The sequence below is a fragment of the Macaca fascicularis genome, chromosome 14 (assembly GCF_037993035.2).
Source record: "Macaca fascicularis isolate 582-1 chromosome 14, T2T-MFA8v1.1".
NCBI lineage: Eukaryota > Metazoa > Chordata > Mammalia > Primates > Cercopithecidae > Macaca > Macaca fascicularis.
In genome coordinates this window covers 108,568,627-108,593,702 of record NC_088388.1, presented here as the reverse complement: position 1 = coordinate 108,593,702, position 25,076 = coordinate 108,568,627, and the positions used below count along the sequence as shown (strand labels likewise).

Sequence of the window (25,076 nt, the reverse complement as noted above, 5' to 3'; positions counted from 1 at the left end):
AATGTGGTTAATGTTTTTCACAAGTGTTTCTTTTAAAAAATGAAATAGTACCACCATTTTGTACACTTAAATGCATTTGCTTTTCATTAGAGGGAAATGAGTTTTCTTTTCTTTTTTTCTTTTTTTGAGATGGAGTCTCGCTCTGTTGCCCAAGCTGGAGTGTGATGGCACCATCTTGGCTCACTGCAACCTCTGCCTCCTGGATTCAAGCAATTCTCTTGCCTCAGCCTCCTGAGTAGCTGGGATTACAGGTGCATGCCACCACACCGGGCTAATTTTTGTATTTTTGGTAGAGACGAGGTTTAACCATGTTAGTCAGGCTGGTCTTGAACTCCTGACCTCGTGATCCACCCGCCTTGGCCTCCCAAAGAGCTGGGATTACAGACATGAGCCATGGCACCAGGCCAAGTTTTTGTTTTAATTTCTTCTCAGTTCATTTAATGAAAGTCTACCTCATTTGTCTTTGAACACTTTTTTAAGAGCTGAAGTTTTGCTAAGTCACTCAATGTGAGTTGGAAATTTGGACAACTTTTTTCAAGCTATGAATAAATTTGCATCTTCTGATAATTCTTGAAGTGTGTATTTTCTCCTTCACCCTTAAGTTAATATAATACTTTGTATTTTTTAAAGTACTTTTTTGTATATTATTTCACATGCTTTTTGTAATAATTCTGTGAGGCAGGTAAATCAGGTCACATTATCTGCATTTTACAAACAGAAAACTGAGTTTCAGAGGGATTAACTGGCCTACACAAAGTCACACAACCCGTTAGTCACAGAATTAGAATTACTAGATCTTCCATTTATTAATTCAGTGTTTTTTTTTTTTTTTCCAAGGTACTATCTTTTCTTTCCTTACATCAATTTTGTTAGGGGAAATATGCAATAGCATTTCTTCTCAACTCTGCCAGAAGAGCCTCTAATTTGGTTTGCATATGTTTTAGGAGATCAAAGCTAGATTCTTAATGTTAATGCCTAGTATGCCACAGGCATTGGGGGATGGTTACCAACATTATTTTAAATCTTTATAACAACATCGTATTTTACAGAAGAGAAGATAAGGTTTACAGATGTTAATTTACTTGCCAAAGTCACATAACTGGTAAGTTTCTGCTTTCCTTGGTTTTCCCTTAGGCTACATGGCTGTATTGGTAAACCCACCTAGTCTAGCATAGTCCCTGGAACACACATGACCAGAGATCTTATCAAATTACATCTAAATGTTTTCCAACGACATTATCATTGCTCTCACTGTCAAGACAAACATTTATCTAATGTTTATACCTAGTAAACACCATGGTAGACACTCAAAACACACTAAGTATATGTATATATTTGCCCTTCAGAAGTTTGCCACCCAATAAAGGGATATGTTACATATATAACAGCATAGTAATCAAGTGATAAAACAACAGAGGTTTGCTGTCCTCAAGCATGAAATGAATGTTTTAGAGTCTAGGCTGTAAATTCCATCATTCAGAATAGGAAGAGAATCAATGTGGGACCAGATAATAGAATTTCTCAGAAATAAGACTTAACAAAAAGCAAATCAGATAGGTGGAGAGGAAAGAATTCTGCATAGGAGCAATTCTAAAAATAGTTATGAAGTCAGAAATGTTCATGAAATATGTGTCAGTCTGTTCTTGCATTGCTTTAAAAAATACCTGAGATTGAGTAATTTATAAAGAAAAGAGTTTTAATTGGCTCATAGATCTTCAGGCTGTACAAGCATGGCTGAAGCATCTGCTCCTAGTGAGGGCCTCAGAAAGCTTCCAAGCATGGTGGAGAGCAAAGTGGGAGCAAGCATGTCACATGGCAAGATAGAGAGTAAGAAAGAGAGAATAGGGAGGTCCCAGACTCTTTAAAACAACCAGATCTCTGGTGAATTGAGTGAGAACTCACTCACCACGAAGGGAATGGTGCTAAACTATTCATGAGGTCTCTGCCTTCATGATCCAGTCACCTCCCACCAGGCCACACCTCCCACACTGGGAATCACCTTTCAACATGAAATTTGGGAGGGGACAAGCATCCAAATAAGAGCAGCATATTAGGGGGGACAATTCTGTTGTCTTATTTGTGATAATTTGCTGTGAAACTTGAAGTAAAGTATGTTCAGTTGATCCCAGGATAACTTTTTTTGTTTGACTTATCAGTTAGGGTTAGATTTGGCTGCAAGTAACAGAAATCCCAATTTATAGTGGCTTAAGCAAAGGAGGGATTGTTTTTTCTTAGATAACAAAATATATAACCATTAGAAGGTAGTTGCTGGTGCTATTTCAGCTGCTCAATAATGCTATCATTTTGCATATTGCTTTCATTTTTTATGCAACATCATCGTGGTCACATGAAGGCTGTTGCTATTCAAGATATCAGTCCTTATTTGATGCAGGGAAAATGTGGTGGGAGAGATCACATCAGCAACATCTGTCCTTTTTTTTTTTTTTCCCTGGGAAAGGCAAACCTTTCCCTGAAACCACATACAGATAGGTCTCATTGATCAGAATCAGGTTATATAGGCCTCTCTAGCTACAAGAGAGGCTGTGAAAATTAAATTAGATTGTCATGCTTGATTTAGATCCTGTAAGCACATTCATGTGCCAACTAAAATTAGAATTTTGATAGTAAGGAAAAAGAGGGAATGAATATTAAGTAGACAAATAACAGTTCTGTGGCAGTTATAGTCTCTTCAGTTGCCAATAAAAGAAATGCACTCAGATTCCCTCAGTTAATGGGGGTTTATTGCAAGAAATCATGGAGAAATAGAAGGTCTGAGTAATAGTCTAAGCAGAGCCTCACTAGATCTGAGGGGCTGGGATGTTTCCTAGAGGCAGCATAGCATCTTCTTGGCATGGCAGCAGCTCTAGTGACTGGGTAACTTTATTCCTCCCAGCAGTAGGTGGACTGTGGCTTACTGTTCATGAACTTCATTCATCTATATATTTCCTATGACTTCTCTATTATTTCAATACTTTGTCTTGAACTCCAATCTGATTAGAGCTGTCAGGTAAATACAGTGTGCTCAGTTAAATTTTAATTGCAGGTAAATGGGAAATACGTTTTTCTATAGATATGACCCATACAAATTCGTAATATACACTAGAAAATGATTCATTATTTATCTGAAATTCTAATTTAAATGAGAGTCCTATTTTTTATTTGCTAAATCTGTTAATCCTAAAACTTACTGATTAGGCTGACCATCAGTGAAGAGTGTACCTGCTGATAGACCTCTAATACCAAACCATCAGAGAGACAGCTGGCCAGCCCACAGATAGCAGCCTCTGACTTAGAAATCCATTCCTGACCCAATGAACTGAGATCACTGTGACAAGGTCACAAGGGCAATGTATGGAAGCATATACTTGAGGAATTCCCTGTATCACCACTCCATTTAATGGGGTAGGTGGAAATAGCATTCCCCGAGTTCTGGGACTGGTTTAACAAAAATATTTATATCTATCCTGTGCTGTTGTCTTCACATAGTGGGTGCAGGTTTACCTCTATCTCTTTCATATATCTCTGTCCCAAAGATTCCATAGCATCATCTTTTCTAGGCGCAAAATCAGTTTATATTCCACAGGCATTTTGATGTCCACAATGAGTAGGTATGCACAGAATAAAAGCTTTCTTTTGCATAATGCTCATAATTCCCTATCATTTCTTCTCATTTATTGGAATTTTGTCTTTTGTTAAGTTTTGTCTCCTTTTAGGAGATTCTTTGAATGTTTACTATCTTCCATGTCTGAAGAATAGGTGGTAGGTGCTGAATTGGACAAGTGGAAGATTAAGACATGATCATTACACTCGAACAATCCTAAAATCTAACCTGACTGCTTTCAGTTTTACAATGTAATATTTGCATCTAATCTTGCCTTTCTCCCTGATTCCTTTTGTTGATCTAGAAGTATGGATTTCTAGACTCCTGATTCTTTGTTTTCAAGAATATCTAATATAAGAAGGCAGCATATTTAAGAATTCCTTTTCTTACTTGCCTTTTTGACAAAAGCATTCCTTTATTCATGTTCTTTTTTGCTGCTCACTTCCCTGTATCCACTTTCTCTGGGCTCTAGGACTGCTGATGCCAGTAATACTTCTACACCAAAAGCAAAGGTCATGCACTGCTCCTAGCTTATACAGGATTATAATTTATAGCATAAAAGAATAATGGTGAGAGATACAATAGAGGTCATCTCATTTAATCTTCTACCCACTGCAGAAGTCCTCTCTTCAGCCTCTTAGATGCAAGATTAAGTCTCTGTGTCAGCACCATATGATATAACCTGTTCCACTTTTAAAATTCATCTAATTATAATAAATCATTTCCAGTGGTGGGCTGACATCCACTTCTTTCTAACAGCCATCAGAATAGCCTTCCCTGTGTAAGCCTTTCTTATCTTTAAGATGCTCACTAAGTTCCTTGATCATCTACACTTCCACCCTTTCTTTGGCTTTTCTTTGTCATAATGTCCAAATTCCTAGCCATCCTGGTTACCTTTCTTCATGATGACCTTCAGTTTATTCATTCCCATTGCACAATATGAGGTTTCAAACAAATATTCTGCCATAGGGATGTCCCTATCCATATCTTACATTTGGTTTTAATGAGGAAATTAATCAGTCTCATTTTCCCTATCTGGGAGCATGATATAGAGGAGAGAAAATGGCTCTGGAACTAGTCTAATCTGTGTTTGTTTTTAAACTCTGCTATGTTTTACAATCTTAAACCATGCATAAGTGTTTTTGCCACTTACAGCTTCAGTTTCCTTTTCTGTCAAATGGAAGTAATCCCTATGTCCTATGGGGATAAAAGTATGTAAAGTGCCTTGAAAAACACTAAGTCAGGGGCTCTGTCAAGAATTCTTTTTTTCCTTCATTGTCACTCAGAGGAACACAGGAATAAAATGGCACATTCATGGAATATCAAGAAAAAAATTCCTAGCTTTTCCTTTATCCTGATCTACATGGAAATATTCAAGAGCAATGCCTCTCTACTTATCCATCTGATTTTCAGACCCTTAAAAGGCAGGTTTGGGGGTCTAATGATCTCCTCTAATTGGCCATTCTGACTTCCTATTTATGGCCACTAATGCAAAGTGCCCCACTTGGCTTTGAATGCAGATATTCTCCAGTCCTTCAGAAAATAATGCAGTTTCTCTTCATCATAGCTCAGTTCTCAACTTCCTTAAAAAGAGTTAGTCTCAATGAGCATTAACTACAAGGAAGGAGGATAATCATCATTTTCCCTGTCACTTAAATAAACAGTATATGATACTGCCACACAAATTGATCATTACAGGTAGTGGAAGCAGCATCCCAGTAACTAGATAATAATGAGAAGACAGTATTAGCTTTTCAAATGACTGTGAGAGCTCACCCAGGTTATTTTTTTTAAAGGTGATGAGATGTCAATATTCTAGCTCTTGTTTTACACATTTATGTTGAACCCAATTCATTTTTTAGCTAAATCCATTTCTTACTGCATTTTTTTTTCAGTGGATCAGTCTCATTTTTTTCCACAGATAACATAGCTTTAAACAGTTGTACATTACGCAAAAGAATACCATTATTCTCTGCATGCTCTACCCATGGTGGAGTATGGTAAAAATCATCCCAGAGACTGTGTTAAATAAACAGTATCTGAAATGTTTCTAGAGTCCCTAGTGATGAAATTTGCAAGCTCTATTTTGTTATCAGTGAAATTTATTTATTTGCTCTATATCATCTCTCCCTCTGGGAAACAATGTAGAGCTCCCATTTCAATTCAGAACAGATCCTGCTTTTACTATGCCAAAGTGGAAAGAGTTTGAGGGCTGTGGCGGCCACATGGTGGCTCTGGGATCTGTGCCAAAGCTATGCCTGTCATGAGCCTCTGACAAAATCCATGTCCATTTGGGATTCAGAAAACAGGAGCAAGAAGACGCATTTGCTCTCAGGCTGTTCCTAAGTGACATCAGAACAGTTAGACATCAGAACAGGTCCAATAAAAAATGTAGCCCTGATGTTTTCTTTGCAACAGGTCATCCAAGCCCCTGTCACATTAGAGCTGGGCTTGGAAGATACTCAAAACTTGCATATGAACTATTAGGCACAGGAGGCTATTTTCTGGCTAAATATATTGTCTTAGGGACTTGAATGACTCAGTAATGATCAATGTAAAATTTTGTGCAGACTGCAAAACACTGCATGCATATTTTGTCTTGCCTCTTCTATCTTCTAGTTGTAAAGCAGTATGGATTATGGACAGAATTATGTCTGAATCTTGACTACTTTTGCAAGCAAACTTCCTTAATCTGAGCATCGTTTTCTCAATATGTAGCATAGGCGTAATTATGCCTTTGTCATAGGTTTTTGTATATATTGGTGTGTATCTGTAAGATATATATGGGTGTGTGTGTATATATATATGTCATATAAAAGCCTATGAGAAGGGTATATACTCATCGCATGCTATATCTATACCATCTACATCTATCTATGCACACACACATATAAAAAAGGCCTAACAATTTATTTAGCCCATTTTAGATACTCAGCAAATTTTAATTCCCTTACCATTCCTTCTTTCATATATCTATAAATTAATTCATGAGCGAAGTATAGTGAGATTATGTCAAACATACAGTTGATTTTCCAAAACTTAACTATGTGTGCTCAGAAAAAAAAAATTGAGAGACTGAGAAAGAGCAACACACACACATGCATACAGGAGAGGGGAGAGAGAGAGAGAGAATTATTTGTCAGTTTTCATTTCCCTTCTCATAGTGCAGGACACTACTATGCCTCACTTAAAAGCACTTGATTTCACTAGCAGCAAGGGAATGGCCATGTTCTGACAATAAGATGTCTATAAAAGTCTCTAAGGAGGGCAGCCTTCATAGTCTCCCTGGCAGACTTTTCTTTAAGCTTACTTGCCCTTCCCTGTTTTCCATCTAAGATGTGAACATGAGGCCTAAGTAGTCATCTTGAGACCACAGGCCTATAAGAATGTGGACAAAGGCCAATGTGCTAATGACAAGGGTGGTCAGATAAAGAGGTAGAGATGGGTCTTTGGTGGCATGGTTGAGCCCCAAAGCCAGCAGTAGAGTGCCTGTATATGCTCTTCTTATTACATAGATCAAATCAATCCCTATTTGCTTAACCCTTTGGAGTCTTTTTGTTCTGTGTTGCCTTTGTGGTTAGTTGCAGGCAAACACAATCCTAACAGATATAGCAAATGATTCCATCTGTCAGTCCTTCCAGTGATCATAGGCTCTGGAGTGAGCTGGGAGATACGGCTCTGTGTTTCATAGCACATGCATCTCACTGTGCTGCTGTGACTCTAGTTTGTAAGTTTTCATGTTTTTCATACAGCTGGCCCAATACAAACCCAGTGACTTCTTGGGTTGCTCATTTGAAGGACAAGATCTATTCTGACACTGGAGGAAACTCTTCCTTTGTTGAACTTAATGAAAGATAATGTGTCAGACTTCAGCATGTTGCTTTCCCCTGGGACTTTTCATGGGTGCTTTCCTCCACTGGGATTTTGACATCATGTTCTGACCCTAGACCTAACCTTTGGGTAGAAGTGACAATAGTGTGTCAAACTGGGGAGCTGAGATGGGATGGCAGTGGCCCAAGAAAGGACAAAGCTAAGGGGTGTGGGTGTATGTGCATGTGCATTTATTTGGAACCATCACTCTTAGAAGTGTAATTCCAAAATACTAAATTAAACTACATTTTTTTATTATAAGAGAAAATTAAAAAGAAGTTTTTTTTTTTATGGAGTCTTGCTCTGTTGTTCAGGCTGGAGTGCAGTGGCACAATCTTGGCTCACTGCAACCTCCACCTCCAAGGTTCAGACAATTCTCCTGCCTCAGCCTCCCAAGCACCTGCGATTACAGACATGCACCACTATATCCGGCTAATTTTTGTATTTTTATTATAGACAGAGTTTTATCACGTTGGCCAGGCTGGTCTCAAACTGCTGACCTCAAGTGATCTGCCCACCTTGGCCTCCCAAAGTGCTGGGTTTACAGGAGTGAGCCACTGTACCTGGACTAGCCATGTTCTTTTATACATCAACACAAGTAGTAAATAGTTTGGGGATGAAGCAGTAATATGAAGATGTATGCTGAAATAAACAAAAATGTTACCAAAAATACCAACTGATGATGTAGAAGGCATTAGCATATAATTCTTAACTATGTTATTTTCTACATACTCTGTTAAAAGAAGACCTGATTAGGTTCCATGTATGTGTATATTCTTCATGTTCAAAATGTTGGAAATCAATCACTTCTCTAACCCAGAAATTTGTCGAAATTCTTTTTAAAAATATTTTATTGAGGTTAATGCTCCTGTATAATTGTTACCTCTAGATCAGTGTTTTACAGACAGCATGTTGTTAACCATTATTGATCACAAAACCAGTTCAGGTTGTTATGATTCTCATTTAAGAATTAAACGAAATACAACATCACATGTAATAAGGGTATTATTTTGTGATGTTTGTTTTGATTTTATACAAGCATGTCATGTTCACTGGGTCAGAATGTAAAGTGTGTTCCCTCAGGAAAAAGTTTGAAAGCTGCTATTCCAGGGGGATCAGCATGCACCCAGTTGGGAAGCGACCTCTAGAGGTGGTGCTTAGGCTAAGCAAGAGCATCATTAGCAGCTGTCCAACTGCTGACATGAAGACGATGTTGTAGAGAAGCAATATTCCAGAAGGACATTGCTAGAGCATCTAGTAGCTGACCCTACAGAGAGTAGTTGTGATTGCCACTCTGGAAGTTACTACTGATTGGAACAGATGTAGCTAAAATAGTAGACTAAAATCCTTATCTTTGGCCTCATCCCTATTAGTCATCTCAGAATAAGTTATCAGTGAGAGAGGGATCAGACCCTCAATCTTTTCATTATCTGAGAAACTTGTTATTCTTATCCAGTTACACATCACAAAGAGAGAATCACTAATTGCACGGGGAATTTGATTCATTTGGAGCCTCAGTACTCACCACTTTTAATGTTTCATCATAGTATATTTATCCAAAAATCTAAGCTAAAATTATAAAGTAATTGAAAGGTAGAATAAAATAATTGAGACAAATGGAATCACAACTCTATCTGACAACAAAATGGATTCCTAACATCAGTTCTTGGTATCTAGGTTTCATGGTTTATTCCAAAACTATACTTTTATAATCTTTTTAAAAATAAGCTACAAAATTAAATTATATTATCTATAACGCTAACTTAGAATTAAGTGGATAGGAAAGATAAACCACTTAAAGTGATCCTAAGCAATGCCTCAGTACTCAATTTCCATCCAAAAGTAATCCGGAACTGTGCTGCCACATATGAGCCACCCAATAAGGGCTGAATGAGTATAGTGCATTATCAGATGTAGGATAAAACTCTTTTCAACTCCAAATTTATAAATTATAATTGAGAATTGCAGGCAATATGATCATTTCATGATATTGTTTAATTTTTAAAAAATATCATGGCAGTATAGTTTTAGACTAAACCATGACGCTTAAATACTAAGTCTTGATATCAGGATTCCATTTTGTTATTTATTAAGGCTGTAATTCTTGTTCAAATTTACCTCCAATATTTTATTTTACCTTTTTAAATGGTTTTATAAATTTAATCTGAATATATTGTTATTTTTGATAAGTATGCTATGATGTATTATAAAATGTATTTGAATTAGGATGGGAAGTTTCCTTTTTTCCTTTTGAATACTGCCTTTTTATTTTTTAGTGACTGGGGAAGTCACTAAAAAACCACTTATCTGCTGTTTAGTTTCCTCATCTGAAAAGTAATGGTTGTAAGATTTTTTTTTTTTCCTGAGGCTTTTACTTCTGGCTCAAAAGTATTCATTAATTTAAGACACAAATCATATTTTCACAGTTAATGATTAGACAAAGCAGAGATTTTACAGCCAACTGTAGATCATAATTTTTTAAAATTTAGGTGAACTATTAATATTTTAAACATACAATTTGATGAGTTTTGATAAAGATGTACAATAGTGTAATCAGCATCTCGATCCAGATAAAGAATATCTTCTCAATTTACAAAACTTTTCCTCCTGGTTGCTTTAGTCAACTCCCACAGCCCACACAACATACCACCATAGTTCTGATTGCTACTACCTATAATTAGTTTTGCATATTCATGGACTTGATATAAATAGAATCATTGAGAATGCAATATTTTGTATATAAATTTTTTCACATAAAATATCATTTTGAAATTGGCCTATGTTATTATGTATATTACGAATTTGGCCGGGCATGGTGGCCACGCCTGTAATCCCAGCACTTTGGGAGGCCGAGGCAGGTGGATCACCTGAGGTCAGGAGTTCAAGACCAGCCTGGACAACATGGTGAAACTCCATCCCTACAAAAATTAGCCAGGCATGATGGCAGTTGCCTGTAATCCTAGCTACTCGAGAGGCTGAGGCGGGAGAATTGCTCAAACCCGGGATAAGAATAAGACTCCATCTCAAGGAATATATGTAAAATAAAAAGGAATTCATATGCTTGTTGTTTTAATTTTAGCCATTATAATGTTTTGTGATAGCTCATTGTGATTTTAATTGGAATTTCCCTGATGACTGATGACACTGAACACCATTTAATTGCTTATTTTCCATTAATATATCTTCTTTACTGATACATTTGTCCAGATCTTTTACTCATTTTATTCGATTGTTTACATTTTATTATTAATATATAGAAGTTCTTTATACATTCAAGTTACAAATTAATATGTATATACTTTTCTTTGAATATAATCCTTGCTTTATATTTTTAAGTGGTGTTCCTTAAGAGCAGAAGGTTTAAAATTTTATAATGTACAATTAATCATTTTTTTCCTTTCAAGGTTATTGCCTTTTGTGTTTTCTCTAAGAAATCTTTGCCCCTAAGCTTTCTTTCAGAACCATGTAGTTTTATGGCTAGCCATATACAGAAGATTAAAAAACTGCACCCCGTTTTTTGTACCATATAAAAAATTCAGATGGATTAAAGACAAAAGTAAAACCCAAAACTATAAAAGCTCTGGAAGACAACCTAAGCAATACTATTCAAGACATAGGCATCGGCAAAGATTTTATGATGAAGATGCTGAAAAGCAATTGCAATAAAAACAAAATAAACTTATCAACAAAGTGAACAGACAACCTACAGAATGGGAGAAAATTTTTGCAAACTGTGCATCTGACAAAGGTCTATTATCCAGCATTTATAAGGAACAAATATACAAAAAAAAAAACCCATAAAAATGTAGGGAAAGACATGAATAGACACTTTTCATAAGAAGACATACATGTTGCCAATAATTATATGATGAAAAGCTCAACTTCACTGATAGAGAAATGCAAATGAAAACCACAATGAGATACTGTCTTACATCAATCAGAATGGCTATTAAAAATTTTAAAAAAATAGATGCTGGTAAAGTTGTGGCGAAAAGGGAACACTTATACACTGTTGGTGGGAGTGTAAGTTAGTTCAATAATTGTGTAAAGCAGTATGGCGATTCCTCAAAGAGCTAAAATCAAAGCTACAATTCGACCCAGCAATCCCATTACTGGGCATATACCCAGAGGAGTATGAATCATTCTGCCATAAAGGCACATACATGCGAATGTTCATTGCAGCTCTATTCACAATAGTAAAGACACGGAATCAACCTAAATGCCCATCAATGACAGATTGGATAAAGACAATGTGGTACACATACACAATGGAATACTGTAAAGAATGATATGTGTTTTGTGGGAACATGGATGGAGCTGGAGGCTATTATCCTTAGTAAACTAATGCAAGAACAGAAAACCAAATACTACATGTTCTCACCTGTAAGTGGAAGCTAAATACTAACACAAAGAAGGAAACAACAGACACTGGGATCTACCTGAGGGGGAGGGAGAGAAGAGGGAGAGGAGCAGAAAAGATAACTATTGGGTACTAGGCTTAATACCTGGGTGATGAAATAATATGTACAACAAGCCCCTGTGACATGTGTTCACCTGTGTAACAAATGGTCACATGTACCCCAAACCTAAAAATTTAAACCCCCCAAAACAAATATGTTCTGGTAAAATCAAAATTCACATTCACAAAATTAGCATGAATCTAATAAAATAATTTTTTTTTGCATAAGTATGGACTATCTTCTGGATTTTTTTTTTACAAGGGTCAGGAAGAGAGAGAAAAACTAGAAGCTGAAAGAAAATTCATTGCATATAGAGTTTAAAAATAATAGAACTGAAAAAGTTTGTGGTGATTCAGATAAAGGATTTGTTATTATTTATCAAAATGGAATTGACCTCTTTTGCTTAGGTGCTCTTGAAAAAGAAGGCATAGTTCTGCACAGTGCTAAAAGGAGAAATATAGAGAGGCTGACTCTTGTCTAGTGATGGGGTGGCTCTAATTCTTTTGATGACCTAAATCCTGACTGTGTAGGATATGCAGGACTTCTCTATGAATATACATTGGGAGAGGAAAAATTCACCTTTATTGAGAAATATAACAATCCTGGCTTTGTTGCATTATTGGTCGAAGGACCAAATAAGCATGCACACACTCAAAGATGCAGTAAGAGATGGCTTGAGGGATGTCAAAAAAAAAAAAGCTATTGATGATGGCTGTGAGTTCCAGGTGCTGGTGCAGCAGCAGTGGCAATGGCAAAAGTCCTGATTAAATATAAGTCCAGGGCCCAACTCAGAGTCCAAGCATTTGCTGATGTGTTGCTCTTTCTTCCCAAGGTTTTTGCTCAGAACTGTAGTTTTGACTTTAAAGAAACGTTAGTTTTAAAAATGGGATATTTTTTTCCTATATGAAAAAGGAAAGAACACTGGCACCTATTCAAATTCTGAAGTTATGAAATGATAATCACAGTATTTTTTAATTGCACTGAACTGAACACGTATAAAGCAGGCCTTTTTTATCCAGTGAATGAGATGTTTTCTTTTGCTGCAGTGACATAAAATTATATATTAGATAAGCATATGTTGTAAACCTTGTTATTAAATATTCATTGACAAAAAACAAAACAAAAGTACATTGAGTTTTACTAGACATCAATCTGCTCTTATTCCAGCTCAATTCTTTATTAGATTGAGGGTATCAGACTCTGCCAGAGGAAAGATCAGATCATCCATATTAGAAGATAACATCATACTCAGATTCTATGGTTCTTTTATTGTTAATGTTTGATGTAAAGCAAAAAAAGTTGGTAAACATTCAAGAGTCAGAAAAATGCAATTGATAATCAGATACAAATATGCACCAAGGAACATCAGCAAGATGGCAGAGTAGGACTCTCCTGCACTCCTCCTGCCATAGAAACATCAATTCAAACAACTATCCATGCCCCCAAATCCTCCAAAGAGCTAAGGAAACAAGGTGACAGATTATAGCACCCAGGTGTAGCAGAGAAATTTTTTAAAAGACACACTGAAGAGCATAGGAAGGACAGTTTTACCTTGCCCACATTGCTTCTCCTCGAACTCCAGACAGCACAACATGGAGAGAGATACTCTTTGCAAGGGGAAAGGAGAGGAAAGTGAGCACCAGAATTTGCTTCAGACCTCCAAAACCCCAGTAAAAATCAACACTGAGCAGGTCCCATGGCTCCAAACTCTAGGCCAATATCTGCAGACTGAGCTTCCAGGTCCGTTCCAGCGCTAGGCTATATCCTGCAGCCCTAGGCTACAAGACTGCATAGCAGACTTGGCCTCTGCCCCACTGCCAGGCTGACTGCAATGGCACAAGGCCCTAACTATCCACAGCACTAGGCTGGCCCCCACAGCCACAGGCTTTAGGCCCACTCTAGCACCAGACATAAGGCCAGCACCTGTGAATCCAATCTCCAGGACAGTCCCTGGAAATGTAGGCTCTAGGCCCACCCAGCACCAGATCAGAATCCAGACTCCAAGCTGATACTCAAGACTGAGTCTTTAAGTTCTCCTTGACTCAGACAGCATCCTGCAGGCCCAGGCTCCAGGCCTCCCTGGTGGATTGGGTTGCTGGGCCTCCCCTACCACCAGGCTGACCTCAGTGGCCCCAGGATCTGACTAGCCCCAGTGCCAGGCAGGCCCAAGTGGCTTCAGCCCCTACACCAGTATAACTCTTGCAGAATCTGGCTCCAGGCCTGCCCCAAAGCCAGGCTGGATCACTGGCCTCAGGCTTTGAGCTGCCCCCAGAAACAGACTGGGTCCCAAAGGACCAAGGCTTCAGGTCTAACTCAGTACCTGTGGACCTTGCCTCCAGATAATCCCTGTAGATACAGAATTTAGGTTCACCCATTGCCATGTCAGCCCCTGTGGATGAGGCTTCAGGCCTTCCCAGTGCCAGGCTTGTCCCTCTGTCTTTACCCTCCAAACCAGTCCTTACACCCTCATGTTCCAGCAGACTCATAGTTCAAGTAAGTCCCAGTAGACCCAAACACTGGAGAAGCCCCCCATATCTGGGTCCCAGGACTTTCCCTATGTGCCCAGGTATCAGGTCAGCCCCTGAGACCCTAAGAACCAGGCCACCCGCATGGACTTAGCCTCTTGTTCAGTACCTACACACCCAGCCTCTAGGCTGGCCCCAGTGGATGCAGGCTTCAGAACAACGCCTGTTGTCTCAGGCTCCAGGACAGCCCATCCAGGAACCAGGCCAATGCCTTCAATAATGACTCCAGATGAGCCCCCACAGATTTAGGCTTTATGTTGGCCCAGGGCTCCAGGCCAGGCCCCATAGCTTCAGGCTCCAGAGGACCCAGAGTCAAGGCTCACCCCAGTAGACTTGGAGTTCCAGGCCAGACCATGGACTGAGGCTCATAAGAACACCTCTGAAGACTAAGGTTACAAGGAAGCCCCCATGGAATAAGGCTCTGGGTCTATCCCACTGGAGCCAAGTGCCAAGTCCGCCACACACCTAGCCATCTCTTATAAACTCAGGCTCAAGGCCTATTCCAGCACTAGGTCCAGTGCTGTGGACCCAGGCTTCAGCCTGGCCTTTGTGTATACAGGCTCCAAGACCTCTCTTATGGAGCCAGGCTTCAGGCCCATCCCTGCATATAAAACCAACACGTCCACCTGTGGATCCAGGATATAGTACTAAACCTGTAGACCTAAGCATCAGGCTCATCCACCTGCCAACACAGGCACTGGTACAGCCTGCCCAAGGATTCAAATAGCAAGTCCACGCTTAGACCATGTCAGATGACCTGCCTGGAATCTCTAGACAGGTTGACTTGGAAAGGGGTTTCTTAGACAAAGCCAGCCTGCAAAGTCTAGAATAAGTCTTGACTTCTTCAAATGCACAGACATCAATATAAAGCAATAAGAAACAAGAAAAACCAAAGAGATAAAACAATACCCCAAGGGTATAATAATCTCCCAGTAGCCTAACTGAAAAAAAAAATTGAGATATGCAAACTATTGGACAAAGAATTCAAAATAATTGATTTAAGGAAGCTCAGTGAACTTCAGGAAAATACAGAAAAGCAATTGAGGAAATCAGACAAACAATAAAGTACCAAAATAAGAAATTTAACAGAGAGATTGAAATAAAAACCAAAAACAAATTCTGGAGCTGGAAGACACAATAAATGAAATGAAAAATGCAATAGAGAGCATCAATGGTAGAATTGATCAAGCAGAAGAAACAATCTGTGAACTTGGAGACAGATTATTTGAAAATATACTGTCAGAGGAGAAAAAAATAATGAAAAACTAAAGCTCATGAGATTTATGGAACGGCATCAAAAGAGGAAATGTATGAGTAATAGAAGTTAGTGAAGGAGAAGAGAAAGGCAGAGGGATAGAAAGCTTATTTACAGAAATATTAGCAGTAAACTTTCCAAATCTGGGAAAATATTTATAGAGGTATAGGGAGGTTAGATGTCTCCAACTGAATTCAATTTAAACTACGCTATACCAAGACATAAAGTGTGTCACAGAAGTAATCGATGTATAAGGGAGTTCTAATAAGGCTAGCAGCAGATTTCTCAGCAGAGACCTTACAAGCCATGAGAGAGTGGGATGACATATTCAAGGTGGTGAAGTAAAACAACTGCCAAAGAATTATACTGTAGCCAGCAAAGTTGTTCTTCAGAAATAAAGGAGAGAGAAAGATTCCTAGACAAAGGAAAACTGATGGAATTCATTGCCACCAGACCTGTCTTACAACAAATGCTAAAGGTAGTTCTTCAAGATGAAAAACAAAAGGATGCTAATTAGTAACAAAAACATATGAAAGTGTAAAACTTAATAGTAAGTACACAGTCAAATTTAGAATAATACTGTAATGGTTGTGTGTAAATCACATATCTTTAGTAAAAAGGTTAAAAGACAATTATTAAAATGATTACTACAATATTGTTACAAAATATATAATATGCAAAGATGTAAATTGTGGCATTAAAATTTAAAAGGCTGAGGATTTTAAGTAAAAGTGTAGTGTGGGATTTTTTAAAAGCAAAATTAAGTTATTAGCTTAACCTATTATATCTAAGATGTTTTGCAAGTCACATGTAAGCACAAAACATAAACCTACAATAGATGCAAAAGATACAAACTAAGGAATCAAAGCATATCACTAGAAAAATATCATGTAATCACAAAAGAAGAAAGCAAGAGAGGAACAAAGAATCTATAAAACAATTAGAAAATTAATGGCAGCGGTAAGTTCATACATATCAATAATTCCCTTGAGTTTACATTCAATGGATGAAATTCTCCATTCAAGAGACATAGAGTGCCTGGATGGATAAAAAAAAAAAAAGAAGATTCAACCAGAAGCTCCCTAAGAGGCTCATTTCACATGTAAGGACACATATACACTGAAAATGAAGGCGTGGAAAAAGATATTTCATGCAACTCGAAACCAAAAGAGAGCAGGAGAAGTTATGTCAGATAAAACAGACTTAGTCAAGAACTGTAAAACAAGACAAAGAAGACTGTTATATAATAATGTGTCAATTTTTCAAGAGGATATAAGTATTATATATATGCACCCAACATCTGAACATCGAAACATATAAAACAAATATTAATAGACCTGAAAGGAGAGAGAGATTGTAAGACAATAATAATAGAAGATTTCTTCAATTCTCAACTTTCAGCAATGGACAGATCATCCAGATAGAAAGTCGATAAGGAAACATCAAACTTAAACTACACATTAGATCAAATGGTCCTAACAGGCATATATAGAATAGCCCATAAAATAGCAGCAGAATATACATTCTTAAGTCTACACAGAATATTCTCTAGGATAGATTATAAGTTAGGCCACAAGACTTAACAAATTTAAGAAGATTGAAATCTTATCAAGTATCTTTTCTGACTACAAAATGTGAAACTAGAAATCAATAACAGGAGAAATTTCAGGAAATTCATGAATACATGGAAATTAAACAACCTGATCCTGAACAACTAATGGGTCAATGCAGAAAGTAAAACTATCATGAGACAAAAGTAAAAACACAGCATACCAAAACTTATGGGATGCAGTAAAATCAGTTTTAACAGGGAAATTTATAGCAGTAAACACGTACCTCAAAAAAGAACAAAATGCAAATAAACAACATTACGTCTCAAGGAAGTAGAAATACAAGAACAAACTAAGCCCAAGTTAGCAGAAAGAAAGACATAATAAAGATAAAACCAGAAGTAAATCAAATAGAAATGAGAAAAAGCAATAAAAAAATCAATGAAACTAAGGGTTGATTTTTTTGAAAAGGTAAACAAAATTGACAAACCTTTGGCTATACTAAGGAAAAAGAACACTCAAATGAAATTAGAAATGAAGTGGGAGACATTACAACTGTTAGAATAGAAATACAAAGGATTATAAAAGACTACTATGAACAAATTTATGCCAACAAATTCGATAACCTAGAAAAAATGAATAAATTTTTGGACGCAATCTACCAAGACTAAATCATGAAGAAATAAAAAATCTCCACAGATCAATAACAAGTAAGGAGATTGAATCTGCAATTAAAAGTCTCCTATCAAAGAAGAACTCAGTACCTGATGGCTTCACTCCTGAAAATCTACCAAATATTTTTTAAAAACCTAACACCAATCCTTTTCAAACTCTTCCAAAAAATAGAAGAAGCAAGAATACTTCCAAGCTCATTTTAAGAGGCTAACATTAGCTAATACCAAAGACGGACAAGAACACTACAAGAACACAAAATTACAGGCCAATATCCCTGATGACACAGATGCAAAAATCCTTGATGGAACACTAGTAAACCAAATTCAACAGCACATTAAAAGAATCATTCACCATGAGCAAGTGGGATTTATGCCTGGGATGCAAGGATGATTCAACATGTGTAAATCTATAAATGTGATGTATGTTATTAACAGAATGAAGGACAAAAATTATATGATCATGTCAATTGATGCAGAAAATTCATTTGTCAAAGTTCATCCCTTCCTGATAAAAATTCTCAACAAATTAGGTACAGAATGAATACAGTAAAAGCCATACATGACAAACCTACAGCTAACACTATACTAAATGGTGAATAGTTGAAAACATTTCTTCTAAAATCAGGGATAAGACAAGGATGTCCATTCTTAACACATCTGTTTAACATAGAACTGAAAGTCTTAGCCAGAACAATTATTCAAGAGAAAGAAAAGAAGGCATCCAAATTGGAAAGAAATAACCTAAATTGTCACTATTTGCAGATGACATGATTCTATTCGTAAAATCCCAAAAGACTCCACTAAAACTTCTTAGAATAAAAGGTTTCACTAAAGTTGCAGGATATAAATCAACATACAAAAATAAGTGCATTTCCGTGTGCTAGAAACAAACTATCAAGAAAAAAGATATCAAGAAAAAATCTCATTTACAATAGCTACAAAAACACTTTGAAATAAATTTAACCAAAGAGATGAAAGACTTGTATACTGAAAACTGTGAACTGTTGAAGAAATAAATAGAAGACACAAATAAATGGAAATATATCTCACGTTTATGGATTGAAAAAAAAATTAATTTTGTTAAAATGTTCATACTCCCTAAAGCAATCCAATGACATTTTTTTTTCTTTTTTTTTTTTTCTTTTTTTTTGAGATGGCGTCTCACTCTGTCACTCAGGCTAGAGTGCAGGGGTGTAATCTTTGCTGACTGCAACCTCCATCTCCCTGGTTCAAGCAATTCTCCTACCTCAGCCCCCTGAGTAGCTGGGATTACAGGCGTGTGCTACCACATCCAGCCTTTTTTTTTTTTTTTTTTTTTTTTTTTTTTGTATTTTTAGTAGAGATGGGGTTTTGCCATGTTGGCCAGGCTGGTCTCAAACTGCTGGCTTCAGGTGATCCACCTGCCTTGGCCTTCCAAAGTGCTGGGATTACAAGTGGGAGAGCCACCATGCCCAGCCTCAATGACATTTTTCAATGAAAGAAAAAAAAATTTTTAAATTCATATGGAACCACAAAAAGGACCCTGAATAGCCCAATACAGATTGATCAAAAAAGCACGAAAGTAGACATTAAACAACCTGATTGAAAATCTACTACAAAGCTGTAATAATCAAAACAGTGTGGTAGTGGCATAAAAATAGACATCTAGATCAATGGAACAGAACAGAGAGCCCAGAAATCCACGCATTTACAGTATTGATTTTTACAAAGATGCCAAGAATGTACAATGGTGAAAGAACAGTCTCATCGATAAATGATGTTGGAACAACTGGATATTTATATGTGTAAGAATGAAATTAGACCTGTATCTCATGTCATATAAGAACTCAAACTAAATTAAAGACTTCAATGTACAACCTAAAACTAAAACTGCCAGAAAAAACATAAGTGCAAAGTTCCAGGACATTGGTCTGGGCAATGAATTTTTGGATATGAAGCCCAAAACACATGCAGGAAAAGTAAAAATAGACAAATTATATCAAACTAAAAAGTTTCTGTACAGCAATGAAACAATCAACTGAGCAAAGCGACAACCTACAGAATGGGAGAAAATATTTGCAAATCATACATCTGATAAAGAGTTAATATTCAAAATATACAGTAGACTCAAACAACTCAATAGTGAGAAAACAACCTGATTAATAAACAAGCAAAGGACCAGAAAAGATATTTCTCAAAAGAAGACAGACAAAAGGTCAACAAGCATATGAGAAAATGTTTAACATAACTAATCATCAGAGAAATGTAAATTAAAACCATGATGACATATCACCTAACACCTGCTAGAACTGCTATTATCAAAAAGAAAGAATAATTGTTGGAGTGGATGTGGGAAAAAGGAAATCCTTGCATACCATTCTCAGGAATGTAAATTAGTACAGTCATTATGGGAAATCACATGAAAATTCCTCAAAAAAAGTGATAATGTAATTACCATATGATTCAACAATCTCACCTCTGAGTGTATCTCAGAAGGTAATGAAATTGGTATGTCTGCACTCTCACATTTGTTGCAGCATTATTTACAATAGCTAAGATACGGAATCAATGTAAGTGTCCATCAATGGAAGAGTGAATAAAGAAAGTGCGATGGAAATACGATTCCACCTTAAAAAATGTAATCCTGCCATTTGCAACAACGTGGATGGAACTGGAGACATTATGTTAAATAAAATAAGCACAGAAAGACGAATATTGCATGATCTTACTTATATGTGGAATATAAAAAAATCTCAGAAGTAAAGATTAAAACTTCAGTTAGGAAGAATAAGTTCAAGAGTTTTGTTGTACAATGTGGTGACTATAGATAACGGTAATGTATTCTTGAAAATTGCTAAGAGAGATTTTAAGTATTCTTATTGCAGAGAAGTAAGTATGTGAAGTAATGTGTATGTTCATCAGTTCAATTTAGCCATTCCACAATGTATATTCTAAAACAAATTGTACATAAGTATATATAATTTTTGTCAAATCAAATGTTAAAATAGCCATCAAAAGAATATATGTGTGTGTATATAATATATATGTCATATTTGAAAAATACTGCCAATAAAATAGAGAAAAAGATAAAGGAAATACATATGTGTATAACTAAACAGAATTGGATTCTTGACAAAAGAATTTGACATTCTATGATTTAAAATTACGAAATAAAAAGTAATTGGCTACGTTAAAATCCAGACTGGACATCGCCGCAGACAAGGTTAATCAGTTTAAAGACAGACTAATAGAAAAATCCAAACTGTAGCACAGAGAGAACAAGAATGGAAGGAGTAGAAGAGAACATGAGAGACATGCAGGGCATAATCAAGCAGTCTAAGTTTGCGTAACTGGAATGCCAGAGAGAAGACAGAAATGGGAAAGAAGGAAAATTGGAAAAGACAATGGACAACATTTTTCAACAAGCAATGAAAAACATTATGGCTGACTTACCAGCAGAAATGATGGAAACCAAAGACAATTGAAAGACATTGTCAAAGTGTTAAATAAAACAATACTGCCTATCTAGAATTCTATAAGCAGCAAAAATTACTTTTAGAATAAAGGGACACTAGAAGTATTTTAAGGAAAAAAGCCAAAATATTTTATCACCAGAACACTTATTATTCAGGAAAAAACAGATTCACCTATTTATTAGAAGTATTAAAATTGTATTAATGATTATTAATAATTTATTAGACTAATGATTCTAGGTTGAACTTCAAAACTACTGGAAGAAATAGATTAGTAATTACCAAAATAATTAAATATATGAGTTAATATAAATAAATCCTAACTATAAGAAAAACTAGTGTCTTCTGAGTTTACAACATATGTGGAAGTAAGTTATGACAACAATAGCACAAAAACTATAAACAAGCAAATGGGGTTAATCTTGCCTTCACTGATTGAGATGTGGTAGAATTAAGAAGGCAGACTGCAGTAAGTCATTGATGCATTTTTTAAATTTCTGGGATAACCATTGAAGGAATTATACGTGAATGTATAATTAAAGTTGGTAGAGGAGAAATAATAAATAAGGCATATGCAGTTAATCTGAGAAAGACAAAGACAAAAAAACACAGGATAAAGTTAAGAAATTTAAGAAAAAATAAGATAATACACTTAAATTCAAATATGTCAGTATTTATATGGAATTTAATAATGTATCAATTATTTGTTTAATGGAAAAAGAAATTTTACAATTGAAGACAAAGATTGGGAATTCTGTTCACAGGTACTACATGCAGTAATAAAGATTATACTTAACCTCCAGCCATGAACAACTATGGAACAATGGTTTTCAGACATTGATTAGGCAGCGCAGGACTGTGAATGACAGAAATAAAATAAATGGAAAGAGTTTTATATTGTACTAGATTTCTTCCTTGAGGCAATTTTTTGGACCATAACATACAGATGGAGATCATAAATGGAGGCTGATTTCGATTGGTTTGTTAATATTGTTTATGTTGGTTTTTGAAAGTATATAACAACCTTGCCTGTGTTTGTTTTGCTAATATAATTTATATTGGTTTTTGAATGTTATACCAACCTTACTTTCCTGGAATAAACTTCACCTGAGAGAGATATATATATGTGTGTATATATGTATATAAATGTGTATATATATGTGTATATGTATATAGATACACATACATATATATACACACATGCATATACACACGTATATACATATATGTTCCATATATATGGAATAAACTAAAAGCTAGTTGTATTCTCAAAGAACTAGATTTTAGTTTTATTTATCTGTCTTTAATATGTGTGTTAGTTTTGTATTTCATTGATTTCCTATCTTTATTTTTCCATACTAGTTCTAATTTGCTCTTATTTTTCTAGTTTCTTAAAGTTTACAGCATACATTTTTAACTTATCAAAGTCTACCTTCAAGGGATAATATGCCATATTCATTACAGTATAAAGCCTTACAGTAGTTACACTTCTAATTATCTCCTCCGAGCCTATGTGCTATTGATGTGACACATTTAATTTTGTACATGTTACAAACTGCAGACTATGTTTATTGTTATTACTTTTCATTTAAAGAGTAAATTATCTTTTAAAGAGATATAAACAAAAGGAAAAATGTTGTATATTTTCCCTAGTTGTTGTTATTCTGGCGATCTCCATTCCTTTATACAGATTTGGTATCCTTTTCCTTCTGCCCAAAGAACTTCCTTTTACATTTCTTGTAGCACAATTCTGTTGGTGATTATTTCTACTTTTACAAGTCTGAAAAGGTCCTTATTTCACCTTTATTTTTGAAATATATTTTTGCTGGTTATAAAATTCCTTTTTATCTTTCAATTTTTTCAGTTCAATTTTTTTCTTAATGCTTTAAAAATTTTGCTTCACCGTCTTCTTGCTTATATTGTTTCGCATGAGAAATGTGCTGTCATCCTAGTCTTTGTTCCTTAGTGCATAATGTCTTTTTTTCTAGTTGCTTTTAAGATTTTTTCTTTATAACTAGTTTTTAGCAATTTGATTTTGATATACTTTGGTGGAGGTTTTTTTTAAAAATATTTCTTGTGCTTGGAATTTTTTGAGCATTTTGAATTTGTTAGTAACAGTTCTCAAAACGTTTGGAAAAGTTTTAGCTGTTACTTCACATTTTCTCTTCTATCTCCTGCCTTTCTCCTCTCCTTTGGGACTTCAGTTATATATTAGGCCATGTGAAATTGTTTCACAGGTCATCAAAGCATTGTTAGATTTCCAAACATTATTTTTTTCTCTCTTGTTTTATGTTAGATAGTTTTTGTTATCATGTATCCCAGTTTGCTTATCTTTGTTCTGCAATGTAGTTAAGTTGGGTTTTATAATAATTTTTCTGTTCTTAACTTTTCAAACTGAGTAAGTTACAGTTATTCTGCAGGTTTTCAGGTCCTGGTTTGTTAATTCTAACGTGTGTCAAGACTGTGTCAGTTTCAACTGACTAATTGTTCTCCTCATTAAGAACCTTATTTTCCTGCTTCTTTACGCACCTGGTAACTTTCTATTGGATGCCAAACATTGTTAATTTTATCTTATTGGATGCTGAATATTTTTCTTTTTTATTTACTTTAAATTTTACTTTAAGTTCTGGGATACATGTGCTGAACGTGCAGGTTTGTTACACAGGCATACACGTGCCATGGTGGTTTGCTGCTCCTATCAACCTGTCATCTAGGTTATAAGCTCTGCATGCATTAGCTGTTTGTCATAATGCTCTTCTTCCCCTTTCCCCCAACCCCCCTGACAGGCCCTAGTGTGTGATGTTCCCCTCCCTGTGTCCGTGTGTTCTCATTGTTCAGCTCCCACTTATGAGTGAGAACATGCGGTGTTTGGTTTTCTGTTCCCGTGTTAGTTTGCTGAGGATGATGGTTTCCAGCTTCATTCATGTCCCTGCAAAGGACATGAACTCATTCGTTTTTATGGCTGGAATATTTTTCTATTCCTATAAATATTCCTGAGCATTGTTCTGGAATGCAGTTAAGTTACTTAAAACAATTGGAGCCTTTCAGGTTTTGCTTTTCAGATTATTAGACAGGATCAGAGCAGTGGTCAAACCAGGGCTAATTGTTTTCCACTCTTGAGGCAGACCTTCTGTGTACTTTATATATACTCAGTATACTCCCTAGGAAGCCTAGGGTTTTCCAGTCTGGCTGTGGTAATAAGCCCTATTCCCAGCCCAGTGTGAACATTAGACCTGGTTATCTCTGTTCCTTTCAGGTGGTTCTTTCCCCAGTCACCGGTTCTTCACAAGCATGCACAAATAAGTGCCCTGCTGAATACTCAAAGGGGACCCTCTGCATATTGCTAGGGTTCTCTTTGTGTAGCTCTCTGATCTCCCCTACATGGCCCCATGAATTTTAACCAGTTTGGTCTACTTGGACTTTCAGCTTTATCTTCTCAATTCAGGAACTCTTCTAGGTTCCTCCTCATTCCCCATTCCTTTATTGTGCCCCCTGAAAATTATCTCAAGGCATTAACATAAGGCAATTGTAGTCTCATCTCATTTGTTTCCCATCTCTCAAAGATACTGTTCATTGTGTGATGTCTGGTATCTTGAAACTATTATTTCATTTTTATTGTTTATATTTTTGGTTTATGTGGCAGGGCATTTCTGTTCCTCCCATCTTGGCTAGGAATGTAAGTCTTCCCT

At 36.2% G+C, this 25,076-nt stretch overlaps 1 pseudogene; it reads left to right on the top strand.

The window, feature by feature from the left end:
* Positions 1-1,730: 1,730 nt before the first annotated feature.
* On the top strand, positions 1,731-13,688 carry LOC102143033 (T-complex protein 1 subunit zeta-like; annotated as a pseudogene).
* The last annotated feature ends 11,388 nt before the right edge of the window (positions 13,689-25,076 follow it).